Below are 18,889 nucleotides of genomic sequence, written 5' to 3'. Positions count from 1 at the left end.
TAGGAAACAGGAAATGGCCACTCTACTGGGTACAGAGTCAGCTTCTTTGTACAAACCATTTGGCTTAGTAAGAGAGACTTGTTCAGATATACACACCAGCAAGGCATTATGAGCTTGTGTAGGGTATGCCAGAAACACATTCATGCTACAAAAAATTATGTTTGCAAAAAGAGTAGTAGGTGAATAGATGATCCAAGTGGCATATGAATTGGGCACCTTATGTATCAGCCCAAAGATGTTCACTAATACGATCACTTAGCCCTTCTACAGTAATTTAGATGCTCAAAGCTCTGTACAAACATTAAATAATTAACCGAGATCCAGGAGGTAAATGTTATTCCTATCTTACCTGTGGGGAAAATGGAACAGGACAGTTAAGTGTCTTGCTCAAGGCCATGCAGCAAATCAGTGACAGAGCTGACACTAGAACGGTGGTCTTATGCCTCCCAGGCATCTGCTTAAGTCACAGTAAAGGCATTTTTTTCCAGGGGGCACCAGGCACCTGCAGCTCCCATTAACACTGGGAGGAATTGTGGAGCATCTTTGAAAAATCAGGCTCTAAGGTACACTGATTTTGATGCTGCACAGCACAGGTTTGAAGCGTTTCACCATAAAAAATGCTGAAGAGGACAGGGACCTCTGCTGAGTCCACCCCCACAGTCACAAGAGTCTGCTGCTCCAGGACTGAACTATCCCAGCTGCCAAGAAGCAGGAGCACATAGTTGCTGGAACTCGGGGTGCTACCACACCCCCGGGCTTCACGTAGTTTCCATTACATAGAGGGTTTACAGTTTGGTTCAATGGCTCTCAACACCTCTACTATACAAATTGTTCCAGCACTCCTGGCTGTGCACTGCACTTAAGATGCTCCTTGTCTGTTTGTGTCCCATCCTTTATGACCCTTGTGAATAAGGGAGCTGGCTTGCACAGGGCTTGAGAATGACTGCCACCTAGTAGAGAGGACTAATTCTCCAGTGTAGTTATGCCTACAGACAGGGCTACTGGCATCGGGGCACAGCAACCTTGCAGAGCCTGCTGTGCAGTAGACATTTGTTATCTTCTCAGCGTTAGTGTGAGGCTATGAAAGAATGAGGCCATGCTTTTAGGATGGACATTTATTCATGTAGACGATAGTGCTATTCATATTCTAGAAGCCTGATTACAACCATGGTATTACACTGAGGGCTTTGCTGAAAGGGAAAAACATCACCAGTTGGGGGAGCTATGTGTTGTTAGCAGCTGGTGGCAGGCCAGCAGAGCCTGTAGCGGGCCCATGAGTATAAGAGTGGCAAGGAGGGGGGTGGTGACAGAGCAAAAGAGGGGGAGAAAAGGAGTGAGACATGAGGTTAGCGAGGGTGTGGGGTAGATGACTGGGCCCTGCAGCACGACTTCTGGCTCTCCAGCATAATAAAGGGAAGAAATCCCGAAGAGCCCAATCCAAAGGAGGCTGAGGGCAAACCAAGGTTAGGAAGAGCTCTGTACAGGAAGGAGAGCTCTATCTAGGGAAGGGGAGAGGGCACCAGGGCAAGTTACTGAGTCAGTCTGATTGCAGTAAAGGTCTGTTCAACTTCCCAAAGGAGAATACAGCTTGCTGCGGTAGGGTCTTCCGTGTATTCGCTCAATGCCGGCGGGAGAGAGCTCTCCTCCCAGCATGATTAAACCACCCTCAACAAGCGGCGGTAGCTATGTCGTCAGGAGAGTGTCTCCCACCACGGTACATAGCGCTGTCCATACCAGCACTTTTGTCAAAAGTTTTACCGCCAAAAGTGCTAATGTAGACAAAGCCTTAGGATGGATCTCCTCTTCAGTGCTTTTTAAAGTCCTGCTTCTTTGTCACTTTGCAAAGGATACTCTGAAATCAGGTGTTAATGTTCAGGGGTGATATCTTGGCCCTTGCCTTCAAAGGAACCAGGATTCCACCTGTGGAGTTCAGCTCATCAGTGAGGTTAATGTCAGCCCTACTGACAACATCAGGCCCTGAAACTGGATAAAGAAGTAAAGAGTGAAAGTGTCATAGTACCAGAAAAGCAATCAATGAGACATCACCATAAAAAGTAAGTACGGCATGGACTGATCTAAAGCCAAAGATTCCCCAGGCTGACGTGATCCCCAGCTATCCTTTTAAAGCAGCTTTAAGTTTACTTTGTCACTCTGACATGGTGGGGGAGGATCTGGCCCTAAATCTACAAAATCTGTGTAATTCTAGCGACAATATTTCTTGATGTGCAAACCTTTTAGTGTGGCAAGTATTCTTGCTTTATTCTCCTTCTTGTAATGTAATAGAAGCAAATACTCATCGGACATTTGATTTTTACACAAAAAATGGTGCTTGACCTCCTGAGAGCATAGATTGGAGTGGTTTGGGTTCCAAGACAGGCTTTGTGCCCACCTCTCTCAGGCTCTCTAGATGTTACCTTGTTTCCAGTTCGGGTTGTTCAAGCTGTGGGATACCTGGAAATTTCAATGTTTATTAGTTTTCATTTTCCTGGTGAGTGTATTTTCAATGTTGATTTCACAGAAGAGATTCTTTAAAGGAATAATTGCTTCCAGATGCGCGTTCATATTCTACTCTCTGCACTGTTCATTAAGGTTACTGTACTGGAGGCTATATCTTTCCCCTTTGAGCTGCATCTTTAATAAGAATTGGGAGTACTGCATCCACCATGTGCATGCTCCCAAGGCGTATATGGCTTGGTCCTAAGAGCTATGAAAAATATCCTCTAGCACATGAAATCACTTTATCAAGCAGAACAATTAAACTCAGAGCAAAGCCATACACTTGGCTCTTTCAATGTCAAGATAAGGCTGGATATAAATGGACAGGATCCACAGACACAGCCCACTCAAAGATGAGCATTTCAATAAAGTCTATGATCTTTGTTCTCGCAGAGCGCTCTTTGAATAGTCTCAAAAATGTTTCTTGAGAATCTAAATATCCTCTCCAACTCCCAACACAAAAAGAGGGGGGAGGAAGGGAGGAGAGACTGGTGTAGCCAAGGTGACAATGAACAAATAAGTCTGCCACCATAGAGCTAAGAACCATTTCATAGGCCCTGATCCAGCAAAACACCTGAGCACACACGTAAGTTTAAGTATGAGAATAGTCCCATTGAATCCAATAAGACTACTTTTGCACCTAGAGTTAGGCACATGCTTCAGTACTTTGCTGAATCGGGGCCTTAAAGAGGAGAGAGAATTCAATGAAATTAAAAGTGCCACTGTCCTAGCAACCAGGACAGTCACTTGATAAAGTTCTTTATGCCAGTATAGTCAACCTGATAAACAAAGGGAACCTTAAGCAAAGATAGAAGACCTGATTGAAATAGGTCTTTGGGGTAATATCTTACCCATCTCCCCATCTAGGTGCCTAGGGTTGCCAATTTTGGTGGGATGCATTCCCGGAGGTTTCATCACATGACAATCTTTAATTAAAGATTATCTTTAATTCCTGGAAACTCCAGGACAATCCTGATGGGTTGGCAACCTTAGTGCCTACTCAGACAATCAGGACATGAGACAGCAATAAGAACTCAAACATACATGGACCTTTGGGACTCCCAGAGGAGAAGACAGACATATGTATGCTCCCTTAACTGGGTTTAAGAGTTTACTTGGATGCTCTGCTCTTTCCTCACATTCCTTCTCTAATAGGCATGTACGATGCCACATATTCTAAAGGTAAGTTTTTTATATGAAACAGGTTATAGACATAGGCACTGACTTTTGTTTTTGCTGGTGGGTGCTTTTGAAGAGGTGTGCGTGTTTGAGGGAGGGGGCACTCTGCTAGTTTTTGGGGGAGGCTATTTTCAGCATATTTATACACTTCTTTCATATTCTAGTTATTGAATGTGTCTATCATTGGTATCTTTACTAATTTTAATAATGATTAAATTGTTATGAACTACATAATTATATTATCATGAATTACAGTATATTAAAATCATTGTAATCACCTACAAGCTGTCTTCACTAACATCCCAGTTTAAAGACACTATGTCTCACTGTAGCTTTCTGGATGAAATGGTTAGCAATCTTATTTACATCTAGTTCCCTGGTATTGTCTTGATGCACATTAAGATCAGTTACATTATTCAGTTGCGTCTGTCCCACTGATGAGTGGAGATAATTTTTAAGTCTTCTGAAGCTGGATAATGAGTTCAGGATGATACAAGCACTATGAGAAGGATTTAGAATTTTGCAGTACTCTGGAAACATAGCTACCACTTTATCAGAGAAATATGGTACATTCATGGTCGGTGCTGGCAACAAATTCTTGATTTCCCCTGTCTGGTTTCTCTTGAATGGGTAATAAATTATACCCCATTCTGGTTTTATTATGTCCCATAAGAATTGGGCTGTGCAATACTACATATAGCATGGATTACTAATTGAGGGGTCCCAAATCTGTTACTCCGTGCTTTCCTTCCATACAAAAATGCATCCAAATGCAAAGAACAAACTTTCATTTTAAAATGAGATACTCTTTTCCGCAATATTCATTTTATCCATTGTGCATAATTACTTGACTGAAAAGTAAATTTATCACAGATCTTTACAAGATTTCATAGAGGGCCCACAAAATGGAGAGAGGGATGAGAAGAGGTCAACTGATCATGGATAGTTCAGTGTGTCCCTGAAAGCACATGCAATAAATAGACATAAATGACCTGAAAGGCTTGTTTGAGGCTGGCCTATTCTAACGCTTGTGAGCATCACATTGTGCAACAATGAAGACTAATTAACTATGACTAATACTTTACGCTCTGCAGATTCAGAATTCCTACAATTTGCTATGTAGGACAAATAAATAAGAGCTGGCTAGAAAATGCTGATTTGTCAAAAGTGAAACATTTCATGGAACCATGTCACCTTTGAAAATTCATTGAGAAATGGAAAGTGAAAAAAGAGTTTGACAATGTTGAAAAATTCCTCTTAAATCTTTTTGGAGTGGAAGTTTTTTCAGTTTTCTGCTTCAAGACAACCTTTTGTTTCAACTTTTTTGTTTTATACTATAAAAGGGACTAGACAATGAAAAAAGGCAAAATTATAACAAAATGATTAGATTTTGTCAAAACAAAACAATTCAATTGACCCAACACACGATTTTTTTTTAATATTGGTTCATGGTGAAATTAAGAAATTGAAATATGTGCTTAAATTCTTTCTTGAATAGAGATGCTTTCCTGAATCAGGGTTCCTGTGGCGGGGTGCACCAACCCCACACTGAGCCAACGGGGCAGACCAATCACTGTGGGCCCAGGAGGCCACACCCAATTTCCCCTGCTGTGCATGCTCCAGGTGGAAGAGCCGGATAAAAGGAGGCAGCCTAGCTCAGTTGGGACTGGCTGTGGAGGAGGAAGGATGTGTACTGCAGGCCCCTCCAGAAGGGCTGGTGATGCTCCAAGCAGCAGAGCACGTGGACCTGGACTACACTGTGGGCAGCTCACCAACTGTAGAGACTGACAGGGATGCCAAGCTGCTGACAGCTGAGGAGATGCCTGGGATGCAATTTGTGATAGGAAATGACCCAGGCGATGTAGTAGAAGCCAATGTCTAAACTCTTAGCAGGGAAGTCCCCAGCTTCATAGGGCCCTGGATTGGAACCTGATGGAGTGGGAGGAGTCAGGTTCCCCTACCACAGACCACTAAGCGTGGTTGCTGTTTGTTCCTGTTCCCAGCCCAGAGACTCAGGGACCAAAGACTGGTTGTTTGTTCTGCCCCACCCAGGGGCTATTGGCTGATTGCTGTTCTGTCCAAGGGGCCGATTCCCCAACTGCTACTGCCTGCCCCAGTCAGGAGGCTTAGGGGCTATCGACTGTTTGTTTGTTCTGGCCCACCCAGATGGCCAGAACCCCAATTGCTATTGCCTGCCCTGGCCAAGAGGCTTGGGGGCCATAGACTATTTGTTTGCCCAGCCCCGACCAGGGGCTACAGACTGACCATTGTTCCATCCTATTCAGAGGGCTAGAACTCCAACTGTTCTTGTCGGCCCCAGCCCAGAGACTTGGGTGTTACTGACTATTTGTTTGGCCCTGCCTGGGGTCTGGAGCCCACCGTTCTGCAGTTTACCTGATCTAACAGGGATTCCCAACAACTGTGTGATGGCATGTACCAATCCTACACTGGGGCAACAGAGGCGGCCTGGCTTGACAAACAGGGCCCCCCTGTCACAGTCTCAATAAACAAGAGGTTTCAGAGTAGCAGCCATGTTAGTCTGTATCTGCAAAAAAACCAGGAGTACTTGTGGCACCTTAGTTTCTTAAATGTAGTCAAAGGCAAAAACAAATATGAAGCTTAAGCTGCATAAAACTGAAGAAAATTTATGCAATACTGAAAATAACTGACTAGACCCAAGACTTAATGCCTCTGGGTGCATTTGGTTGTTATACATTTAATAATTAAAATATTTATTACTAGATGGCAAGATGACACCCAGAGCTCTGCCAGTGAGCTGTACAGGACTGCTATCAGCAGAGTTGGCAATGCAACCTATTATTAAGGTTGCCATACAGTTCCCATTAGAATCTCCTGCCTTCTGCTGTTTCTAATTTTATCAAACTTTAGCCATTTGGGCTAAAAATTTTCACACTGGGTGTCTGCCTCAGGCTAATAATAACTAAATCAATCGATTAAAATTAAGTTTCAACTGAAATAACTCAGCCATTTCTGAGAATGAGATTATAGAAAAATACACTGATTTGCCCACATTAAAAAAAAAATACAACCATTTTATTGAGACGCTCTAGTGCCCATGCTTTGGAGCAAGGACTTGAAATTTTGGCAGGTGTTGCCCTAATGTTGGGGCTGTGCCTTTTGCCATCCTCATGAAAATTTACCCAAATTTGGCTAAGTTACAAGCTTTTAAATAACAATAAAAATCACAGTTCACACATGCTCAGTAGAGTCTTGTTGGATTCTAGTGGCTACATTCCTGAATATTCAATCTAAACTGAGCCTGCTTTGAACCCTAACCGCTCCTATGTGTGTCATGTAACTAAAGACTATCTCATAATGAGGGCCCTACCAAATTCATGGCCATGAAAAATGTGGCATGGGCCAGGAAATCTGGTCTCCCCTGTGAAATCTCTATAGTATAAAGTATGCAAAATACCAGATTTCCTATGGGGGAGACCAGCATTTCTCAAATTGGGGGTCCCGACCCAAAAGCCAATACCATGCCACGCCACCCTTACTTCTGCACTGCTGCCTACAATTACAACACTGAAATTTCAGATTTAAATATCTGAAATCATGAAATTGGATTTTTTTAAAAATCCCATGACCATGAAATTGACTAAAATGGACCATGAATTTGGTAGGCCCCTACTCATAATGTATAAGCACAAGGAGGCTGAATTAAGGTTGCACAGTCATCAATATATGTAATAAAGGGACAGTGAAAGGCAAACATTAAATATAAGTAGATGTCTTTCAGTCGTTTACCAAGCAGTTCAACTGAGAATTAAATGCAAAGTAACTTTACTTACTAATTATCTATCTTTGCTCTTCCATGTTTCAGTTTGGAAAAAGAGGCATTCCAATTCATACTCTCCATTTTGATCAACAGCAGCAAGCAATCCGTAAGCAGGACTTTTTGGTGCCCTGTACTGGTTTCTCCCTGGGACTTCATTTTCTCCAATTGAGGCTCCCAGAGCTTTGCTCTCTTGAAAATAAAGTTTCCAAAAAATGCTTTTTCACTTGGAGCTTGCTAAATAAGATGTAGAGGTCTGAGTGCTTCAAGAGCCTTGATAAAGCCATGTAAAACAGCTACATTTAGATACTCCTCAGGGTTGACTGTACTGAATGGAAGATACAGAAAGACAATTAACAGGCAAAAATTCTCTATCTGCATGCTCCAGATGTCAGTTCAGAGCAGACAGGAGCTGCAATGCCATCCCTTAGCTACAAACCATTGACAAAGTGAGAGGCTATAATGCTAGTTTGCTTAAACTACAAGTTCTTTGGGGGCAGGGACCAGATTTTCATTGTATATATGTACAGTACCTAGCACAATGGGGCCTTGATTGACTCCCCCAAGCACTCCTGCAATACTACAATAATAAATAAACTACAACTAAGGTAGAAGGAAGTCCTATCTGAGCACAACAGACCCTAGATCAAACCTGGGAAGTGTATGTGATCAGTGTGTTGTTCTGATAAGGCTGTATCATGTGTACACACTGCTCTGCAACTACTAGTTTCATTCACTGAAGGAAGCTACCATGGCCCTGACAAAATGAGTTTCATTTTCCTGAGGCCATGGCAGGTTTTATCTTAGATCGTGAACTCTTCAAGGCAGGGACTATGTCTTCATATTTATCTGTACACCACTTAGTACAATGAGGTTCTGATCCTGGCTGGGGCCCCTGGGCTATTCTGTAGTATAAACGATAGGTGAGAGTGGTAGCATCACCTACTAGTCAGGTTGCTCAACACTTCCCATTATAAGTCTCTGGTTTTAGTTACTTATAACTTTGCCAAACTTTAATAGTTTGGGCTTAAATTTTCCATGCCAGGTGCCTGCCTCAAGCTTTTTTTGTTGGGGACTGGGAGGAAGGAGAAAGGGAATTTCAGACAAAATGGTTCAGCTGTTACTAAGAGCAAGGCTGGGAAAATTACATATTTTTGTGCATGTTAAAAAATTCCAGCCACCATTTATTTGAGAAGCTCCAGTGGCCCCATGTTTTGGGGCATGGACTTGAAAGTTGGCAAGGGGATTGCCATTGTGTCAGGGATGTGCTTTTTGCCATCCCAGTGAAAATCCTCCCAAATTTCACCAAGTGACGAGCCTTCGAAAAAATTCACAGTTCACTTATTCTCAACAGAGACTTCTTAAATATTAGCAGCTACATTCCCTGAAGATTCTGTCCACACTGAGCATGCTCCAGCCTGGGGATGAGCAATTGTAGTTGGGGCTTCTGCGGGCTAGGTCCGGTTGGAGCATGTGAACTGAGTGCAGGGAGCCTGTCTCTCCTGCATTCAGGGACCTCCTGCTCAGCCCACACAGCATGAAGGAAGCAGCTGCATGCACAGGGGACAAGAGATGACCTGTGAGGGGGTCGGGGGAGTAGATTGGGACAAGGAGCCTGGGGAGGAGGAGGAAACTAGGACTGCAGACTGGCGGGAGGGAGGGAGAGAGAAACTGACTGGTGGTTGGTGGGGGAGACTGGGCCTGGTGGGGCAAAGAGACAGACCAGGAGCTTGCTGAGGAGACTGGGAGATGGGTGGCAAGGACAATGGGAATAGAATGAGGAGTCGGGAGGGGAGACAGATCTTACATGCAGCTGTTGTGAGGGGAGCGGGAACTGGGGCTGGCTGGGCAAAGAGACTGGGACTAGAAGCTGAAACTGGGGTTGGGGGGGAGGACACAGATTGGAAGAGGAGCCTGGGGAAGGAGATTGGGACTGGGAGCCAGTGGGAACTGGGAATGTGGACAGGGAGGGGAAGGTGACTAGAAGCCAGGGTGTGTGTATGCGGGGGTTGGGGGGGGGGAAGAGAGATTGGATGAAGAGCTGGGAAACTGGGACCAGCTGGGCATGGAGACTGGGACAAGGAACAAGGGTATGGGGTGAGACTTGCCTTACATCACATAGGATCTCTGTGGCAGAGGCAGGAACAGAATCCAGTTCTCCAGGGCAGCATTCAAGTGCCTAAACCATGAGACCCTCCTTTCTCATTGTCGCATTCACTACACACCTTCCAACTTCTGCAACAAATGAAGCCGGGTCCTACAGCAACAGCCTCCTTCACCACAAAACCCTGATTCATCCCCACAGCAGGTCCATCCTGTGCAACTAATGAGGCAGGGGTCCTGAGAAAAAACTGTGCTCATGTAACTAAAGTTTGTAGCATACACATACACACAACGGGGCCAAATTAAGGTTGCCTGTGCAACCTTAATTTGGGCATTTCCTAACTTCTGAGTGCTTGACTCTACTAGCTAATAATGTTCTTTTAGCGTAGTTTTGTGTGTGGAATTTCCTGTGTTTTGATTTTTTTTAAAAACAGTAAAACAAATTCCATCATATGGCATAATATTGACACCCACTGGGGCAAACAGCCTAATGGGCCATAGAGGGAGGATCTTGGTAGGCTGCAGTCCCACACAGTTGGAGCTGGGGAGGGTGAAAATCCTCAGAGGGAACTGGTGCCCCTACTGTCAGGGGCACTGGGGTCCAGTAGGCCTGCTCCTATCTATGCTGCTATCTCCTGTCCTGTATGCCTCTAACATGGTCAACACCGTTAGCTGCACCTCTCCCGATTCTACTTTGTCATTTCTTTCCAGACTCATTCAATCACCATGGTCTGCCCTAAACTGAAGCTGCTGAGTAAAATAGAAGCGAAAGTGAACCATACTAGAAATAGTTATTGCTATAGAGCAAACCAGCACTGACAGACTGATGTTTGGCTAAATGACAACCCACAACAAAAGAAAATGTACAGCAATGGGCCACACGTACATAGTTGATGTAGCTGGAAGAGACCACCGACTAAGAAACGGGGGCCTTCCATCTGGCTGAAAACGCACTAAGCCACCATGCCACCAGTTATAGTGCAGCTGTCAAACAGAACGGCTGATTCTCCCAGACAGCAGCAGTGCACGGTCAGGTCACATATTTAAAAAAAAAAAAAAAAAAAGAGTAAAGAAAAAAACAACCCCACTCCAGCAGGATAGATTAAGTTAAGCCAGTGGCAATGAAAACTAATTCATAGAAGTTGATGTATTAGGCCATGTCTACACTAGCACGCCCTGCACGGCTCTCTATAGTGCTCCTGAGTGCCCTGCACGAATCATCAGTGTGGCCTCTGCTGATGTGCACTATCAGTTCTGCAGTGCGCTTTGACCTACTGTGGTTTAAACCAGCAGTACTTCAAAGTGCATTGGGGAAACTGTTAGCGCACATCTGCATGGCCTGTGCAAAGAGTTAGTGTGCAGTACGCTGGGGTTCTGTAGATTTGCACCCCACAGTAAGTGCTTGTGTAGACATGACCTTACTTCCAACACTAGTACTCACTTGAGACAACCCAATATTGAGCGGGATGGGTTATACAGATGTCTGCACCAAATAAATAGTTTGGTGCAGAAATATAAACAAATAATCAAAAGAAGTGTGGTTGCCCACATAGGTGATGGAGTCAGGGAGACTATGGACCAGACTCTCAGCTGGTATAAATCAGCATGGCCCCACTGAAGTCAGTGCTACTACCACAATTAACACCAGCTGAGGATCTGATCCTATACATCCCTCTAATAGTTGTCTAACTTAATATATTCTCTTCCCCCCGGCCTTCCCTTGCAATGGTTTGCTTAGGAGTCAAAATCCCCCTTGGTGAAAAGTCTTTTGCTCACCACCTAGGTTTAAAACTAGCCATTTAAACTCTATCTGGTTTGTTCTGCATTGGACCACATTGTGCTAAGTGCTGTACATAGATGCTCCAGTCATGGACTAGGTCCCGCTGCCATACAAATAAATAAAACAACAACAACAAAAGTTTGCAGTTTCTTCATCAGCACGCAAACACACTGCAGCAATGTGCGCAGGCCAAAATGTTGGGTAAGAGTTTAATAAACAATACCCCAGAGGAAAGTGCTCACAGAATTTTTTTTTTTTTTTTTTTAGTCCTTTCAGCATCATCTAGTTTTAACTATGCTTGATTGATTTCAGTTTTACAAAACTAAAACAAACGATAGCCATTGTTTTGACTAATGGCATGGTCACTAGTCATGGATAGCTTGATGTACGACATTTTAGTTCTGCCACAAAGTAATCTTGATGGAAGTTCTACCGTTGCCACATCAGCACTAGTTATCAAAAATGTAAATGAAAGAGCGTTGAACTAGACCCCAGAACTATGTGACTATAACTGTCCTTAGAAAGCAAACACATGTGAGCATATTGTAATCTGTGGTGTCATTTCTGGTTTCACTCTACTTTTTAATTGCTTGTGAAAAATGCTGGCCTATTTGGTTCCGATATGCTGCAGAGCTCTCAAGGGGGGTTCTGCCCGCAAAAACAATATATCTGCCCCCACAAAGGAGAAGGGGCAAAAGAAAATACAAAGCCCAGCTAATTACGGGGACAATGAAATGGCGGGGGCGGGGGCAACAAAGGCATAGGAGGGAAAGTTACAGGGCAGAAATAAGAGATCCAGACGAGGTAAAGGATGCCTTACTGACAGAAGTCCACTCTTTACCCACATAGCAGCTAGAGCACAGAAAGCTGCAATTAAAAGCTTTCTTGCTCAAATGACTCTACCTGGACCTGAAGGAACCACCCCTTGAGGTTTCTGTGACGTTAATTTCTGCCAGTTTGTCAGCTACAACAAGGGCCAGTTTGAGATATCTGGGGCGTCCCCTTGAAATTAACAAATGTCACTGGTTCAAACCCCAAAACCTGGGAAAACTGAATACCTTCCCAGGTTACTGTTAGCCAGCAATAATTCCTCCGGCACAAGCACTGAGTCTGCATTTAGAACAAGGAAATACTTTATCAGGCGGCAAGGGTACACAGCAACAATAAATCAACAATGTCTCACATCAATAATAAGTAAAACCTTCTTCTCCATGGTATCTTTGGCAGTACCTTTAACTCAGTTCACTACCATCACAGGCTGGTTAGCTCTTCAATGCAAGCTGGGCTGAGTCTTTCCTATGACCTAGCAGCTAGCCCTCAGTTTTGCCCGTGATCTAGCAACTTAGTAGTCATAATTAGTGATCCCAGCTGGGTGCGATGGGAGCTTAATTGGAATGACTGACTCCTGCTGCAGAGGATCAGCGAGAGGACTACTTAAACAGAGCTGACCACAGTGAGTGGAAAGAAACTTTGGAAGTCAGGCTGGAAGAGATTACACCATGGTGTACCTGAGCGAGGCGGTGGGGGAAAACCTACTGAAATGAAGTAGCATATGAGAAAGCTCTGCAGGGCCTGGGAATAGGGGCCAAGAAGCAGAGAACTTCAGTGTAGCCTAAGAGGAGCTGAAGAATGATCAGTTTAGAAATTTATTTGGACTTAGGGTTGGACCCTTTTGTTACTCTGAAAGGTGATTGAATTTTTAAGTGACCTAGCTGGAGGGCCAGGCTACAGAAGACTCAGACAGGACATTATGGCTAAAGAGGTGATGCCTCCTGTAATGCTGTGACTTGATGCTACATTGGTACTCCTCAGCCAATTCGTGCTGGGAGGATGGCCCTTGCTGGCATTCGCTCAGCTCTGCAGCTCCACTGAAGAGCTGGTGGGTTGATCTCTTACTATAAAGTTGCCTCTATGTCTCTCTCATCACAAAGTAACCTCTGCCTTGTGTCTTGGCAAAATCTTCAGTGGAGGGGGATCAATGGCATATAGGACCTTGGAGCAGAGCCCTTGCCACTAGGGATGCACTCTGTGCCACAGCGCAGAGCCCCTTTTCCCTTTCTTCTCACTTCACTCCCATGGCCCCACCCCTGTGGAGTCTGGGTACAGTCTCCCCACAGTATCACTGGAGGGTTTCTGAGAAGAAACTTATGCAAATAAACTTCTCTAACTGCACTTCCCCCTGTTCCGCCCCCCGCTTCTATCCCCTCTTTCCCTGTTTACCAAATAGTAGTGAGATCCCTACCCTTTACCGCTTCAGGCCACAGGGCTTACACTTAAATTACAAGCTCCTGGAGACTGATACTATCTTTATGTTTCAGAGTAGCAGCCGTGTTAGTCTGTATTTGCCAAAAGAAAAGGAGTACTTGTGGCACCTTAGAGACTAACAAATTTATTTGAGCATAAGCTTTCGTGAGCTACATCTGAATGCATCCGATGAAGTGAGCTGTAACTCACGAAAGCTTATGCTCAAATAAATTTGTTAGTCTCTAAGTTGCCTCAAGTCCTCCTGTTCTTTGTTATGTATATTTTTACAGTGCCCAGCACAATGGGGCTAGGGCCTCCCAGCTGCTACAGTAATACTACAAAAAATGTCATTCAGTCTTGGGCCTCTCTAAGTCCCCTAACAAAGACACTACATAGTGCTAACTTTGGTGGTGGTTTTTATGGCTTGCCCACTAGGATCCAGATTAAGGCCACAGATTAATTTTACGTAGGCTACAGAACATCCATTAGCTGTAGGAACTGAACGTTTTATTAGTCTGAGGTGGAACTGAACTAGCTATTTAGTGTTGACGTTAATATATGATCACCAATTCACTGTTTGTAGGGGTGGGGCACCCCATTACAGAGAACATAAGAGTACAATAGCTTTCTTTTGGGGGCGGGGACGGTCTTTTTGTTCTGTTTGTACAGTGCTTAGCACAGTGGGATCCTGGTCCATGACCAGGCTCCTAGGTGCTCTACATGGCAAATAATAACCAGGCAAGTGACAAGGCACATTTAGCTTTAGTTTATTAAATAAAACCCTAAATTTTAATAATTAACCCACAAGAGCAATTGTAGTTGTGTGTTGAGAGCAGAGAACAACATAGGAGCAAGGCTCAAGGTAGAGATTCTAGCCTAGTTAGGAAATGAGAATTGCCAAGGGATTTAACTGGAGGAATCTAGGTCATCACGCTGACAACGGTTAACTACTAGTACTTGTGTTATTGGACAGCACTTGCGCCACCATCCAATGCAATGACTCATTCTATTAGGAGTGCTGGAGATGCAGAGAAAAGGATTTTTCCTTTTCCTTCAACTGATTCTTCATTCACCCTCTCATCTACTTTTGAATTAGCAAACAGTAAACCTCACAGCATCTGAGGAATGTTGATCTTAGTGTGAACTGGAAAACACACACCTTGGGCCGGATCCTCAACGAGTTTGGGTTGGCATAGCGCCAAGACAGTGAAGCTGCAGTAATTCATTCCAGCCGAAGATTGGGCCCTTTAATTTTAAATTATGCAACTGATATGTGATTGTAATTTGTAGTGCTCAAACAAATAATGTGGGATCCTTCCAGGAGTTGTTTTAACACTGCAAATCTCAGGAGCTACTGTTGACCAGAGAGTGGGCGAACAGCTAGATAAAGTACTGTACTGTGTGTCTCTAGTTTAAAATAGGATTTGCACTCCCAGTCTTCTAATCATTTGTTTAGCATGCAAGTCATGCTGGCTGCTTTACCAATTAAAAAAAAGGTCCCTGCCTTGAAAAGCTAAGTCTTATGCTGACCAAAAAAAAAAAGAGAGGGGAGAAAGGGATGTCACAAGCAATCAGTGATCCAGGTGATGGTAGGCATTCATCTCTTTGTTTCTAAAACGTTTATAGCTTAGTTAGTGTGGAGCACCTCTTCAGTTGATTGCAGCTAGATCAAATTGACTTCATCTGAAGTTGTGGGTGCTCATCACTGAAAGTCAGGCTTTAGGCATCTCAAATTGAGCACCCAAACTTAAACGCTCAATCAGTGAATGCTTGGAAATTTTGACCTTTATATTAGAGGGCTCCCATTCTGCTAGGCTACTTGGAGAGTTAACAGCTAGGGTGGTGCTTATTTATTAAAGGTCCTCTACACAGTATTTGACCTTCTCGGGTGTGTGAGGGCTCTGGCTGGGAGTGCAGACTCTGGTGTGGGGCTGGGAATGAGGGGTTTGGGGTGCAAGATGGTGCGCCAAGTTGGGACTGAGGAGTTCAGAGGGCAGGAAGGGGATCAGGGCTCGGGCAGGGGATTGGGGCATGCGGGTCTGTGAGGGCTTCGGCTGGGAGGGAGGCTCTGGGGTGCGGCTGGGGATGAGGGGTTTGGGGTGCAAGAGGGGGCTCTGGAGGTTGGGGATGAGGGTTTCGGAGGGCACGAGGAGGATCAGGGCTGGGGCAGGGGGTTGGGGGCATGGGAGGGGGTCGGGGTGCAGGCTCTGGGCGGTGCTTATCTCAAGCAGCTCCCAGAAGTAGTGGCATGTCCACCCTCCGGTTCCTATGTGAAGGTGCAGCCAGGCGGCTCTGCATGCTGCCCCGTCGGCAGGTGTCATTGACCATGGTTCCTGGACAATGGGAGCTGTAGAGGCTTGGGGTGGGGGCAGTGGGCAGAGCCCCCTGGCTGCCCCTATGCCTAGGAGCTGGAGATTGGACATGCCACAGCTTCCAGGAGCCATGCAGAGCCAGGGCAGGCAGGGAGCCTGCATTAGCCCCTCTACGCTGCCGACCGGACTTTTAATGGCCTGACCGGAGCCACCAGGGTCCCTTTTCGACCAGGCATTCCAGTCGACAGCTGGACACCTGGCAACCCTATAACACGGCTTTGGAACCCAGCTACTTGTGGGGTTAAGCTGCCATTGAAAGTGCATTAGTATTACTTTTACTGTAAACTTGATATGAAAGGATTTTCAATTTGTTTTAAAATAAAACTCATTGGTAACTGACCATTAATATTTAACATGTTCAAAAAGAGCCATGGTAGGAAAAGAAAGCCATCATTTTTAAGGCAAAAAAAATGATAAAGAGAGCTATGTTCCAAAAGAAGATTCCCTGCTATTTAAATGGTTGCTTCTGATTTGAGGGATGGATACAGTGGGGCAGTGGAGTGTGACCTGAACAGGCAAGGTAGCCCTATTTGTCTTGTTTTGTTTTGCCATGTAAGTGGCTGTATCATCTGTAACTTGCTAGCACTATCTTTATGGAACCAAGCTCCCCTTTTTAGAAACTGATTTTGTACATTACATGTTTCTGATGCAATCTCCTCTATCATAAATGCTGTAATATAATAGCATAATGTGGTGAGTTACGTTTGGAATGTCTCCAACCCACAAAAGCAAGAGAACTCTGTTATCGTCGCCCTTAAAGTAATTTCCCTCTCCACTATCTGACATATTCAGTTAGTGGCTATTTATGTTAAGTGTTTGGGGAGAGGGGGGAGAGTGGCAAAAACTTTGTAGTATATTGGGCTAGCAGAGTATTCATATATACTACAATGATAATAAAGCCCTTGATTGATATGTAATGGGACTCACTGTCAAGCTGTTGTGTAATCTTATTTTACACTGACAAACTATTTCACTGGACAGGGATTTGCACATGAGGAATAATACATGTTGACATGATGCCCCTATTTACAGTAAAGAGATGAGTGGTATCGTTACAATATGAATATTAACACAAAGTTCCACTGAAAAATGAATTTCGCATGACATGTATGCTGCACAGATAACACTTCTTTTCCTATACCAGGATTTATCTAGTAGCTAGACCACAGAACTGAGAGCTAGGACTGTTGGGTTCTCTCATTTGCTCTGCCACTGACTCTGTGACCTTTGACAAGTAACTTTTAGTTATTCTGCAGTTCAGTTTATATACCTATAGAATTGGTTTAATAAATAAGCAATTAATCTGGTTTGTAATTCTTGCACTAATTAGTTATTTGTATTGCAGTAGTGCTTAGTTCCCTTCAGGGATCGGGGGTCCATTGTGATAGGCATTGTATACACACATAGACAGTCCCTGCCACAACAAGCTTAGTCTTGTAAAGTGCTTTAATATCCTCCAGTGAAATTACTACAACATATATTTATAAGCTGTCCAGCACCCCAGTGGCTGCATGCCTTTCACCTTATTTAAGTTAAGCTCAGATATTATTCCACATTAAAGAAGCATGTACACTACAATTGCCTGCAGCATGACACTCGCTAACCTTAAAGAACATAGAGAAGCTGGATAGCAAGCAGGCTAAGCAGAGCAGCACGGTAGTAGAATGCCTGAACAAAGATGCATCTCATGTTATTTACAAAACTTAGTTGGGTTCTGGGTTAGATGCATGTCCAAGAGCACCAGATTCCAAGGAAATGAACTGCTTGCCAGAGGAAGTTAAGTGGATTCTCAAATTACCATCATTTATTATTGGTATTGCAGAAAAGCCTAGAGGCCTCAGCAAGATCCCAGAGGGGTACCACTGTACAATTAAACAGGAACATTTACACCTTTGTAGATAGTAAAAGTGCTTATGTAAGTGCCATGGTGTTCCTATTGTTCTAGAAAACTGATAGGGAGTGATCTGTAAAGCAGCTATATGGCACAAGCTTTAAAACTTAAATAGCATAGCCACTTAAAATAAAACCGATACACACAGCAGTCCAAACTATAAGCATTTCAGCCTTTATATACATACTAAAGTGCTGAAATGCACCCACAGCAGGGATAGAGGCCAGCAGTCATCTGTGACATGTCCAAGGTTCTGAAACGAGTGCATGGGGTTGGGGGCGGGGGGAAGACTTGGGTCTTGTCTATTCTAGAAAGCTGTCCTGATTGAACTAGACCTGTTAACTAAAACAGTACAACCCCCAGTGTGGACATGGTTATATTGGTATAAGGGTGCTTTATAGTGGTATAGCTATTCCTGTACAGAAAGTGGAATAAGCAACTCCATCCTTAGCAGAGCTGGTACAAGTATAACTATTTTTGGAGGGGAGAGATCACACGTGTAACTGACATACCAGTACAACTTTAATGTGTACAGTAGGCCTTAATCCCAAAAGACTAAGGGGGAGATTTTAAAGGCACAAAGGGCAATTAGGCATCCCAAGATACTGTACTTCACAATTCTCTACTTCCTGCAGGACTGACTCTGCCATGGTTCTCACTATTGGCTCGGAGAGGGGTTAAGGCTATCATCTGAACAGTGTGTGAGAACTATAACTGCAAAGAACCTATAAAAACCTATATAGAATGGAGAGTTTTCTAATCATCCTCAAGTTGATAGATTCCAAATGTTGACTCATGTAAAAAGATGTCCTGAAAGAAATATGAATATAGGTTCTGACCCTGCAAACAGCTCCATGCAGTCAGACCCTCTGACTTCACTGCAGAATCAGGGCCATCATTTTGAAATCACCGACAAACACGTCCATTTGAACTAATGTAGTTGGTTTTACTTTCTTATTCAGTAATTCAAACAGCCATTCTTATATCAGTTACATCACCAAGGACATACTGTTTATACAAAAACGAGG

The 18,889-nt window shown here is 44.0% G+C and overlaps 1 long non-coding RNA gene across 1 annotated transcript; it reads right to left on the bottom strand.

Moving 5' to 3' along the window:
- Positions 1–1,114: 1,114 nt before the first annotated feature.
- LOC119565850 lies at positions 1,115–13,403 on the bottom strand. Its single transcript, XR_006289888.1, has 3 exons — positions 12,585–13,403; positions 7,488–7,799; positions 1,115–1,983 (listed from the first exon to the last, which is right to left on the bottom strand). It is a non-coding gene; the product is annotated as an uncharacterized LOC119565850 (long non-coding RNA).
- Between the last annotated feature and the right edge of the window lie 5,486 nt (positions 13,404–18,889).

This window comes from Chelonia mydas, chromosome 3, assembly GCF_015237465.2.
Source record: "Chelonia mydas isolate rCheMyd1 chromosome 3, rCheMyd1.pri.v2, whole genome shotgun sequence".
Taxonomy (NCBI): Eukaryota; Metazoa; Chordata; order Testudines; family Cheloniidae; genus Chelonia; species Chelonia mydas.
The sequence above is the reverse complement of the archived record's forward strand: the minus strand, read 5'-3'. Positions and strand labels throughout refer to the sequence as shown.